Genomic DNA, 12,596 nt, shown 5'->3' with positions numbered 1-12,596 from the left:
TTTTTTAATTCTGGAGAATCTGTGATGAGTTTTTGGTTATATTGCTGTTGGCTAACTGGAGAGAGTAGTTATTCTAAACCTGTGCATAACAAATAGAAGATCTGATGTTTAAAATCAAGTGTAGAAATGAATAACTGGGTAATTGTTAACTTGGTAATATCTCTTTTTGGCATTCAATGAATCTTTCAGGAAGATGCATTTTTAATGGCGCTGTAATCTGGGGTTATTTTGGACAGTTTTGACACATCTTTTGTAGTACTTTTTTAATAAATCATTTTTTAGAACTAAGTTTGTGATATATTTACAGGTATACCTTAGGGCTATATAATAGAGTTGAAACATTTTGTAACATGTGACTTAAAGACCCTTTTTTTAATTTAAAATTTGTCCAATGTTCCAGGGCTTTGTGGAGTCTTTGGATACCCCTTCAAAACTGTGACTTAACCACTTTACACTAGAAGGACCGGAGATATACTCATACCTAGAAGCCCCGCAGCCGTCTTTCTGAAGGCTGTATTCAAAACACTGTAAATCGTATAACAAAAGGCAAAACATTCTGATGTAATTAGTTTTTTTTTTTTATTGAGTACGTCACAAACATCTGAACAACCGGAGCATATATATATATATATATATATATATATATATGAACATTTATTTTACAAATCAAAACAAGAAAATGTAAATAAATATACATCTGAACAGACATCGGTTTGCAACATACATATTTATAAAACTGAAACGATAGCAATACATTTTTAACTTTTCAACAGCAATCGGTTTAAAAGTACAATTAATTTATTATTTCATTTTTGTTTTAAAAAAATCTTTTATATCCACCCTGATTCGGAGCGGAGCTGCAGACGTGTTTCGACAAGCTGCCTTCATCAGTATAAGGACTCTCAGAACACAGCATCACATATATGGTTTCCACTTAATTAACAATTAACAGTTAACAGATCAGTTCACCTGTATCCATTAATTTAAAACACATAGTGTACATATATTCAGAAAAAGTTAATGGAGCCAATTAAAGGAAAGGGGCAATTAAAGGATAATTCCTCATTCAATCCCCCAGGGGCTTCAGTACTTAACCTATGGATCCACGAAGCCTCTTTGTAAGAGAAACCAATCTCTATCCCCTCCTTTCCTAGAGGTATGTACAGTTTGTATGCCCAAAAAATGTAGATAACAAACATCATGGTTGGAGTCATTAAAGTGTCTAGCAACAAAAGAGTTAATATCTTTGTTGCGTATAGTGCTTTTATGTTCATGTATTCTCAATATCAGTTCTCTTATTGTTTTCCCTACATAACACAAACCACACAGACATTTCAACAAATAAACAACATACCTGGTTCTACAGGTGATTATGCCTTTTACAAAAAATTGTTTTCCCATGTGCGGATGTGTAAAGTATTCCCATTTAATCATGGCATTACAATTTGAACAATCCTGACAAGGGTAAATGCCAGATTTGGCACTTATTGAAAAATGACCTGCAGGGGGGCACATATATATCTAACTTAGTTAAATGGTCCTTTAAGTTCTTAGATCGTTTATATGCAAAAAGTGGAACATTTTTAAACTCAGTTTTTAATTTAGAATCACTCGACAATATATGCCAATGTGTTTTAACAACCTCTTTAACCTGTTCAGATATAGGTGAGTATGTAGAGACAAAAACCAAGGCATCTGATTTTGATTTATAGGCACGAGGCTGCAACAGCATCTCCCTGCCCGTATCTTTTGCCTTTTTGTATGCCCGGCTAATCCAATGGGGTTTATAACCTTTCGCTTTAAATCTTTCACCAACAATTTCTGCATGTTTATCAAAGTTCTGCTCAGTATTACAAATACGTCTCACTCTCAGTAACTGACTATAAGGTAAACTCCATTTCAGAGACAACGTGTGAAAATTGGTAGCATTGAGAAAATTATTCCTGTCTGTACTTTTCCTATAAACTAAAGTAGAAAAAGAATTTCCAACTTTTAACACTTGGACATCCAAAAAGGCAATGGAATTACAGTCAAATGACATCTCAAATTTGAAAGTAGAATGTCTGCTGTTTACAAATGTTTCAAACTCAATTTTTTCAATTAATCAATTTTGGCCATCCAGATGAAAAATACATTATCTATATATCGGACCCATGATTTAATCATTTGTAAATAAGGATTATTGCTATAAATATTATCCATCTCAAATTTACCCAGAAATAAATTGGCATAGTTGGGAGCCATAATTGTACCCATCACAGTCCCATGTATTTGTAAATAAAAAGTGTTTTCAAATCTAAAATAATTCCTATAATGCACTAAAGAAGCCAATTCCTGTAGATAAGATATTTGAGTATTACCTGTATAATTTTCCAAATTTAAAAAGTATTCTATGGCTGCCAGGCCATCACTGTGTGGGATGTTCATGTATAAACTCGATACATCCATAGTTACTAGAATATCTGTAGGATTAAAATCATCTGACGCTTGAACATTGTTTATGAAATCTGATGTATCTCTAATATAAGAGGGTAGCTTTTGTACCAAAGATTTTATAAAATAGTCTACAAATTGAGACAAAGGTTCAAAGAACCAATTCCCGACACTATTGGTCTACCAGTAGGATTATGAATATCTTTATGAATCTTAGGCAGAGTGTAAAAAGTAGCTCGTAGGGGATGCGGTTGTGTTAAAACCCAAACTCATCTTTATTTATCCATTCATTACTAAAACCTTATTTTTAACACTTCTATAATTTCAGTCTGAAATTTTAAAATTGGGTCTGATTGTAAAGGTGAATATACCTGAGTGTCTGACAATTGTCTCAAGACCTCGCTACAATATTTTTCTCTGTTTTGTATAACATAGCTCCTCCCTTATCAGCTTGTTTAATGATTACATTGTTGTCATCCACCAATTCATGTAGGGCCTTTTATTCTCATCTACGGATCAGTTTGGATAAACTTTCATTTTAGTTGCGGGAGACCATAACATAACATTCCTCTCAACTAACCTACAGAAAGTGTCCACAGAGGGATTAGTGCAGGTAGGAATAAAAGAGCTGAGCTTTTTAAAAACTCTTTTCCTTGTTGGACAATTTAATAGATTTAAACAATTTAAATAATTCAATCCTGGTAGTAAATGGATCTGCTGGTTTGGATGGAACAAATGAAAGTCCTTTTGACAGCAGTCTTATGATTATTATTGAGTTCTATACCTGAAATGTTAATGATGGAATTTAAATCCATTATTGTCGATCCGTGCTTTGATTTCTTCTTTTTCCCTCCCCTCTGTGTACTTTCCTTGCACGTGATCTTGTCCAGATTTGTTGACCTCTGGTGTTGCTTTGTCTTAAAAAACAAGCATTAGTGACTATTATTATTATTATTATTTATTTCTTGGCATATGTGAAAGCGATAGCGAACAAAAGGGTGGGGCGGGGCTGGAGATGCCTAGTGAGTGCTCTGTTGATATGCAGGGCCTTTTAAACCCGTTTGACTGTGAAAAAAAATACTTCTAAACAGCACGTCTAAAATTAACTGCGCATGTGAAAATAAATTGGGCCTGACGCGCCTGACGCGCACTTAATAAATGGACTGCAAAGGGTTGATAGTCAGGGGTTTAAACCACCGGCAAGATACCGTAAGGGTCAACCAATGGATGCTTCCTCGTTCAGTTGCTCAAGTTCAGAATCGGAAACCACTAATGCTTGTTTTTTAAGACAAAGCAACACCAGAGGTCAACACAGCAGTGCCAACGCTGGCAGTGGCAATGCTGACAGCGAACTGGCTGGCTCCTCCAGCAAAGGCAATCCTGGCACCATATGTCATAAGATGGCTTGGTGGTGACATCATACCAGGAGGAGACAGACTCAGTACTATGGGTATGAAGCGCTGATACGCGTATTTATTGTTAATAAATACAAAATAAAAGGTTTGAACACAAAACACTGAACACAAAAACACTGGCCAAAACAGACTTAAAACAAGTATTGTGCTGGTGTAAAGCCAGCACGAGTAGCAATTGTTTTTAGTTTTATAAATCTTACTTTTAACCACTAAACTGACATCTGAAGTGCATCTTCAATACACTGTTAGTAACACTGGCATACATACTAAAGTTGGCTTGACACACCAATAATTGGAGCACCACTGTCTCAGTTTGGATTTTGTTGTCATATAACATGTTCCAGCTAAGACACGAATCCAGAAGAAAAAAGGATCAATGACACTCAAATATTATTGTTTTATCAAGAAAGGTCTTAAATGTAGAACACAATTTATTGTTCATCATAAATATGTAATACTGTTTTATAACTATAGTAAGGGTGTGTTTACACCAGAATTGCAATGCAATGGACATATTAAAACAAACAAAAATATAATGTGTTCATTAATCCAGTAGTACTTCATCCATTGTAAAGAGTATTCAGAATAATAACCATGCAATATACTAATGTATCCATAACATATCCAAACAAATCATAATGGTGTTCCAATTCATTACCAAATGTGTTCCTTCACAAACTGTACTACATATAGGGTTATATTAAATGACGTATGAGAATTATTTTACGTCATTTACTCACTGTTCATCTTAGTGCACATGTATCTATTAAACTGAAGGTGACTGGGGTGCCTTAGACCCTTTTTTATGTAAATCATCCTACCTATGTCATTGTTAAATTATGCAAATAATGGCCCCAAGGCTAAAGACCATTCACAAATGATGACCATATAAACCTGCCTTTCCAGCATACAAGCACTTGAAAGGGTTAAGTAATCCAGATCACTGAAAATAATTAAGCGAGGAAACATATTTGGGGGATTATAGTATGATAGACTAATGATAACATTTGTCAAGACGATGGCCTAGGTTAATTGGTCCTGAATTTCTCATTTGGAATGGAATGACCCCAAAGGATTTTTACAGTACTCGCCAGTAAGTGAGACAATTTATGATTCAGTGTTTTTTTTTTTTTTTTTTATCACTGCATGATCTTAACCAAACAGCTACTGTACAAAGAATGAAAACCTATTTTCAATATATAAAAGCAGTAACTCAGCAGTAATTGTGGTTATTATTTTTGTTGTACAGTGTACATTTTAATAAATAATAAAAATGGTTACAGCTGACTGCATAGTTAGCATTTCTGACGTGAATAAAGTGTGATATTTTCAAGGTCATTCCGTAGAAGTTACCCTCAGTGTGTTGGAAAACCACTTATCAGTTTCGTGCCAAATGCATGCAGATTAACAATGCCACAGAGCTACGTTTGTATCCCTGACAACCAGAAAAAGCTGGCTCTAAAATGGAAAGGTAATTTGGCACGGGGACTGTTAGAGCCATCTGGGGCAGAGTTTGATGAATGTAGCTCTATTTTGTCATGTAACTTGCCTGAATTAGGCCGTATAATTGTGTTTCGTATTTATTTGAGAGACAGGAATTCCTCTGCATCCCCTTCTGCCATCACAAAACTCCAGTAATTAGAAGGATTTTCCTTAAGATGTACTGTTATGGGTCGGCTTCACACTAAAAGTATTAGCAGTGTTGACTTGAGACATTGGCTGCCTTTAAAATGTTTATTGGAAGTTGAACTAAATGGAGCATACCTTGATTTTGGGTAATATTCCATTTACTTTGATTCTTTCTTTAGACTTGTAGATGCACATTTAGCATTCAAATGATTGCAACCATCTCCCCTGAGAAAATGTAAACAAATGCTCTGTGTAAGCATGTCTGTGCAATGTTTCTTACTCTGATAGTTTGCTGACCACAATCAGAGCCACAGTGGTTTACCAATCAGGTGGGCATGCAGAAAACTCATTTATCATGGATATTACAACCACAGAGATAAACAGATAAGCAATAGTAAGGGTCTTCTGCAATGCCTGTGGTTATAATATATATACAGTGCCTTGCAAAAGTATTCAGACCCCTGACCAATTCTCTCATATTACTGAATTACAAATGGTACATTGAAATTGTGTTCTGTTTGATATTTTATTTTAAAACACTGAAACTCAAAATCAATTATTGTAAGGTGACATTGGTTTTATGTTGGGAAATATTTTTAAGAAAAATAAAAAACTGAAATATCTTGCTTGCATAAGTATTCAACCCATGCTGTGGAAGCTCCCAGTTTACACCGATGAAAGAAATTGCCCTAACGAGGACACAATTACCTTACCATTGGCCTCCACCTGTGAACCATTAAAGTTGCTGTCACATTCTCTGGATAAAAACCCCACTGTTGAAGGATCATTGGTCAGGCTGTGAATCTGAAGAAAAATGAAGACCAAAGAGCATTCTATAGAAGTTAGCGATAAAGTAATACAAATGCATATATTAGGGAAAGGGTACAAAATAATATCCACGTGTTTGGATATCCCAGTGAGCACAGTTGATGCAATAATCAGGAAGTGGAAGCTGCATCACACCACCCAGGCACTGCCAAGAAAAGGCCGTCCCTCAAAACTCAGGGCTCAAACAAGAAGGAGACTTGTGAGAGAAGCCACAGAGAGGCCAACAATCACTTTGAAGGAGCTACAGAGTTCAGTGGTTGGGAGTGGAGTAATGGTGCACCAGTCAACCATATCAAGAGCTCTGCATAACACTGGCCTGTATGGGAGGGTGGCAAGAAAGAAGCCATTACTCAAAAAGTACCCTCTGAAAGCACTTCTGGAGTTTGCCAGAAAGCATGAGAGTGACCCAGCTGCGATGTGGGAAAAGGTTTTGTGGTCAGATGAGACCAAGATAGAGCTTTTTGGCCAAAACTCAAAGCGCTATGTGTGGCGCAAACCTAACACTGCCCATGCCTCAAGACACACCATCCCTACAGTGCAGTATGGTGGTGGCAGCATCATGCTGTGGGGATGCTTCTCATCAGCAGGGACTGGGCATCTTGTTAAAATTGAAGGAAGAATGGATGGAGCAAAATACAGGGAAATACTGCAAGAGAACCTGCTTCAGTCCGCTAAAAAACTGAAGCTTGAGAGGAAATTCACCTTTCAGCAGGACAATGATCCCAAGCACAAGGCCAAAGCAACATTGGAGTTGCTCAAGAACAAAAAGGTGAATGTCCTACAGTGGCCCAGTCAAAGTCCTGATCTCAATCCCATTGAGAATCTGTGGCACTATTTGAAAATTGCGGTCCACAAGTGTCGTCCAACCAACCTGAACAACCTGGAGCAAATCTGCCATGAAGAATGGGGCAAAATCACTCCGACACTGCAAAGCTGGTACATACTTACCCCAACAGACTTAAAGCTGTTATTCCAAATATTAATGTGTGGGGGTTGAATACTTATGCAAGCAAGATATTTCAGTTTTTTATTTTTCTTAAAAATATTTCCCAACATAAAACCAATGTCACCTTACAATAATTGATTTTGAGTTTCAGTGTTTTAAAATAAAATATCAAACAGAACGAAATTTCAATGTACCATTTGTAATTCAGTAATATGAGAGAATTAGTCAAGGGTCTGAATACTTTTGCAAGGCACTGTATATAAAATGTATTTCATGGCGAGGCCTGCCGAAGCAGCTTTAATAAATGTTAACGTTTATCAACTTGCCTGTGTGGTATAAGATGATGCACTGAAGGATGCTTGTTCTGCACATGCAAATAATCTGCATTATTTAATAAAAAACAATGACATTTAAAATGGTCTTTAAGGTATCAATCACATTTGCTATATTTTAATTCAATAATGTAGTGCTTAAATAAAGTCATTTACTGAACTCTTTTATGAGACAAGTTTTACTGTGACACTGTGGATTACAGCAGCAAGCCCGCTTACGGTATCAGTCATTTCTACTGAAAGAGCAGTATTAAACAAAATGTTGAAAATGTGTTTTTAAAAAAAACAAAACAGTGCACCAAATGTCATACATGAACCATGTAATTAAAAAAAACGGCAGGTGCTTTTAAAATAGTGTGACTGTAACTACGACCCTTGGTATAATAAGTTAGATTTGAAATACTTTTTTGTAATTATTTTTTTAAGAAATCAATAAAAAGCTTTAGGACCCTGGGGGGATGGGAGACATCTACTCCATCTCGGTGAGGGTGGCTGCATGAGGCCACACAAAATGGTGATAACGCCCCATGCCATTCCTGACATGAAGGGGCTTTACAACAAAATATATTTTACCATTAAAACGTGTTATTGGATTTACGTCAACAGTTCACAATACATTGCACAAGAGCTTCCAATGTTGTTACAAATTATTTACTTACTGTACCTAAACATTTTTCTAAATTCTAAATAACTTTTTTTAAAATGAAACCACTTTAAGAATAAGTAGGCTTCCTTACTCCAGTCACTCTGCTTATATTTGGACAAATTGAAACCTGTATTCTATGTCGCAGCTTTCTACAAAACCATTATCAAAATAGTCAATTGAAATAAACTGAATGTATGAATTGAGACAATGAAACAGTTACCGCATTGCCATACAGTTTATTCAACAACATTATAATACAACTGTAATAAAGTTGTCTGATGTTTAAATAAAAAATGCTGTAGCCTAAAAATAATTGGACATTACTAAATTGGGGAGAAAATAATAAAAATAATTGGTGACCACTAAATGAAAAAAAAAAAAAAAAAATTGATATAAGCATTTACGGGGTATTTGCCTCAGAGCAATAGCAGCCTTTACAATAAACCTTAATATAATATCAAAATTAGTACGATCTGTCATGAGATTCTACAGTTCAGTAAAATGCTGCGATTGGGCATAACCAAATTGGGGACGGGCGAAAATTCAAAACATAATTGGTGACTCTTAAAAATGAATGCTTTGAATGATGCATGGAAATACATATCACTCAAAGGACGAAATTGTTATTCTAGTCTTTGGAAAAGAAGGTATAGTTAATTACATCCTGTTCATTGTTGAGAAATCATCCGCAAAAATGCCTTCTCTGCTTTTGACCAACTCTGAGGACACCTGAATTTTAGTCCTGTGCGAATCATACTTAAGTTGCACACACCCCGCCATTTACACTATGCAATGCTACAAAAGTTTCAGTTTCCTTGATAAAAAGAGACATAGAAATGAATGTATAATGAATCCCAAAATTAGTCTGTAGACCGTGCCGCTACAATCTGTGATATGCAGCATATACTTTGTTGTGCATTGGCATGGCTTCATTTTCCTCGAGTATTCCAGATACTGGTGGAATATCCCACCTATCATATTTGAAATACTTATGTTCCGAATATGACCCTTCACATTCTGAATATGCTGTTTATATGGGTGGAATATTTACTCCAAATACAGAGTGACCATGTAACCATTCCCATCGTAGCATGGTGAAATGCAATGTATCACATACATCACATTGATGGCACATGGCATCACATATAAACATGTTATTTCTTCTGCAGATAGGCTAGCAAGATTCATTATTTAGGCTACAGTACATTCAGATAATAACATCCTCTTATAGCACTACACAGGCAAGTTAATGTTAATATTTATTTAGGCGTCTCCGGCAGGTCTCATCGCCAAATGAATTATTAGCACATCCCAAACAATTACCAGCTAAAATACACTGACATAATACACAGATTTCATATTTTATACAGTATATAGGCTATATTAGCACAGGCACTGCAGACAGCCCTTACGTGACTGAAGTGAGATTTAACTGATTTGTCTGTCAAGAATCGCTGTGTTACCTGAGTTTTGTGCACGACTACCTGATCGCTAAGAGCATTGTAGTGCCATGTGTAGAGACAGCCTTGCTCATTTAAAAACGCTTACCTGCTCACAGAAGCGATAACACCTAAATTAAAGCACAGTCAGTAAGTGTTACAAAACAAGCATCTTAATATAAACCGTCAGACGGGCAATGTGAGAGACTGGAACTGAAGAACTAATCTGGTAAGTGCTGTTTGTACTTTCCAGTGTACAAACAGGGGCCTGACATCACTATGATGTTTGGAACTATGTGCTGTAGTAAGCATGATCTTCCTCAATTTGCTATCAAAATGTTCTCAGTTTAGCCTATTTTGGTTGAAGCACTTTGGCACTCACTTAGACTACTATTACATTTTATTTCGATGATGCACAATGCCTGTGCTGTAATAAAAAAGTTTGAAAAATATCTATGCAAATTGTTTAGGTTCAAGCTTATACCAAAATAATCTCGGATTTCTCTTATATGTTCATACAAGTATTTCTAAAATATATACATATACCATCATGGACATTGAAGTAAAAACTAATGAATGTTTATTATTAAATGTTTTAATCATTATAAATATATAAAACATTTATCTTCATAAAAATCACAGAAAACACAAGTGCAGGAGAAACAATGCTATTTAAGGGAAAGTTAGTTGCTTCTTATTTGCTAGCCGTCAGTGTTTCATGGATTGGCCAGCTCCAACCAATTCATTGGAGTTTGTACAGTTTTATCATTTGGCCCTATATTTTTGTTGTATAGTTTTAAATATTTATGGCTTGAAGATAAGCATCCCATATATTGTCATCTAAACAGCACTGGTTTGTATTTGTGCTGTTGAAAAACATGTTAGTAATCTAGAAGGAATCCATATTTGAACCTGACCTCCAACCAATAACTCAGCCTTTTGTTTCGAGGTATTCTGCTGATAGAGTTGCTATCTCTTGGAGACAAACCAATTGTACGTCTATTTAAACATGAAATATGCTTGGGAATGTTATTTAAAATCCATGTAGTAACAATAATTATTAAATGATTTAATTTTACATATGATTTTTTGATGATTTGTTGTAAATTGCCTGCTTCTGCAAATAAAAATAAAAAAATTACAAGCTGGATCAATATCAAGAAGACTGAGCTGACTTCCCAGAGGTCCTTATAATGTTAAGTGCATACAATCAATATTCCTGATCACTGATAATGTTGTTAAACTAATTTTTAGTAAACTGTAGCTTTAGTAAAACACAAGGAAACCTATCATAAGCTTTACCTAGTCACATACTTAACACATTTATTTAAACAAAGCACTGTCGCAGCTTAACCGTGCAGAGCACACCATTTAGAGCCCACTGGTCAACAAAAGCGGTCATGTCGCCAGCGGACTCCGCGTTGGCATGCTCTAAAGAAACCTGAGAACAGAACAGGGTCCTGAACATGGCTCTGCAGTCAATGAGACCCTTCCCTGGTGATGTTGAGCTTCCTGGTCTTGTAAATTGCCAGTTTAGCAATAGCCTGGAGCAGATTCACCAGGAGGTCCCTCTTCTTGGTGGAGTCATGAACAGTAAAAAATGTGGTTAGAGATAGCATTAAGTAGGTGGCAAAACCTTAACCATATGTGTGTTGAAGGCCAATAGGACCTCTTCCATCCTTGTCAGGGGGCGTGCTAACAGTCGTAGTAGTATTATTAATTTGTCATTTAGCAGACGCTTTTATCCAAAGCGACTTACAGTAGGGGGTGAACTAAGTCAACAACTGCTGCAGCGTCACTTGCAATAGGACCTCGGTTTTACGTCTTGCGGACATTAGAATCTTTAGGAATAGGACAAGCATTAAACTAGAAATTGGTTGAAAGGCATTTGGATTGATTTTATTAAATATGAAAACTCCATTCTGTTGTGGTTCGTCCCTTTGCACTTTTAGAAAATGAGGTTGGGGGATAACAATATGTTTTTTTTTGGGGGGGGGGGGGCGGTTCAGTTAAAAAAAAACAATAAAATAAACTAGTCGAGAGTGGTCCACTATGAAAGGCGCTATATAAAAATAAAGATTATTATTGTTATTGTTATTGTTATTGTTATTATTATTATTATTATTATTATTATTATTATTATTATTATTATTAAACGTAGACTACCGATTGATACTGTACAGTGTAGTCGAAATACATTTTGAAAATAAATAAATAAACACCTATTTTGTTATTTTTATTAAAAGTCACTAACTAGTGAATAACATGAAATACAGCACGGTACAGTACCTGTACATTATTTCTTGCAAAATTGATCTGTCTTTAGAGTTGAAATGTGTGTTAAATGTTTATAGAATGAAAATGTTGTTAGTTTTTATTATTTTAATAAACCGTCAAAGTGAAAATGTCAAACTGTGATTACATACAAGCATTGGCGATTGATGAATTTGCATCAGTGTAAATGTAGTTAATCACTAAATAAAGCTGAACGTGATGAAAAGAGCTGCCTTAAAGCTGCCAATATTAACATCATAGAAATAAACTGAATATGGAATAAAGAGGGCGGTGTTAAAGCCATCTTAATCCAGTGTTAATGCCACCTTGCATCAGACCATAAGATCAATTGAATCAGCCCACAGTGTATACTGAAAACACCAAACTGTTTTTTGTCTAACTTTTTGCTATTTAGTATTTTCAGTAGGTTGGCACTGGATTTAACGTAATCAGAAACATGGTGATGTTATTTTTTAATATAGCTGTGTACCAGTAGCCTATAAGGATTTGTACATTGAATAGTGTGTGTCAGCACCATTGTTCTCAACCACAGTGTTTTGAATGTTAACTAATTCCCTTTAATTTGCCTTTCTTCGCTGATTAAATTGGATTGAAGCTTCAAGATCAGGAATTAAGATGTATGTATGCTTTCCT

At 35.5% G+C, this 12,596-nt stretch overlaps 1 non-coding gene across 1 annotated transcript; it reads right to left on the bottom strand.

Moving 5' to 3' along the window:
* Positions 1-11,262: 11,262 nt before the first annotated feature.
* LOC117400795 (U6atac minor spliceosomal RNA) lies at positions 11,263-11,372 on the bottom strand. Its single transcript, XR_004544256.2, has one exon. It is a non-coding gene; the product is annotated as a U6atac minor spliceosomal RNA (small nuclear RNA).
* Between the last annotated feature and the right edge of the window lie 1,224 nt (positions 11,373-12,596).

The sequence above is a fragment of the Acipenser ruthenus genome, chromosome 4, assembly GCF_902713425.1.
Source record: "Acipenser ruthenus chromosome 4, fAciRut3.2 maternal haplotype, whole genome shotgun sequence".
Taxonomy (NCBI): Eukaryota; Metazoa; Chordata; class Actinopteri; order Acipenseriformes; family Acipenseridae; genus Acipenser; species Acipenser ruthenus.
The sequence above is the reverse complement of the archived record's forward strand: the minus strand, read 5'-3'. Positions and strand labels throughout refer to the sequence as shown.